A 476-nucleotide genomic window follows, 5' to 3' on the forward strand; every position below is an offset into this window, starting at 1 on the left:
CATCTTCTTTATCCATTCATCTGTTGAAGGGCATCTCGGCTCTTTCCACAGTTTGGCTATTGTGGACATGGCTGCTATGAACATTGGGGTGCAGATGGCCCTTCTTTTCACTACATCTGTGTCTTTGGGGTAAATACCCAGTAGAGCAAATGCTGGGTCATAGGGGAAGTGCTTCCCCTACAGTTATTACTTAAATTTGTTTGGGTTTGCTTTGACTATTCTCACCTAAATTCACTGAGGCCTTATACACACAACCAACCAAGGCTGGGCCTTGAATGCTATACTTCGTAATTTGCAACATTTCATCTAGATGGCTCTCTTGGTATTTAAGAATGATGGGGATGTCAAGAAGAAGTGCTCTTCAGCTGTAAAGAAGAACAAGGTATATCTTCATCTACCATGATGGAATGATTTCCATGATATATAGTTTTGTGAAACAAAGCAAGATAGAGAAAAGTGTATATGGTATGCTATTA

This window comes from Leptonychotes weddellii, chromosome 16 (assembly GCF_054177405.1).
Source record: "Leptonychotes weddellii isolate Sample4059 chromosome 16, ASM5417740v2, whole genome shotgun sequence".
NCBI lineage: Eukaryota > Metazoa > Chordata > Mammalia > Carnivora > Phocidae > Leptonychotes > Leptonychotes weddellii.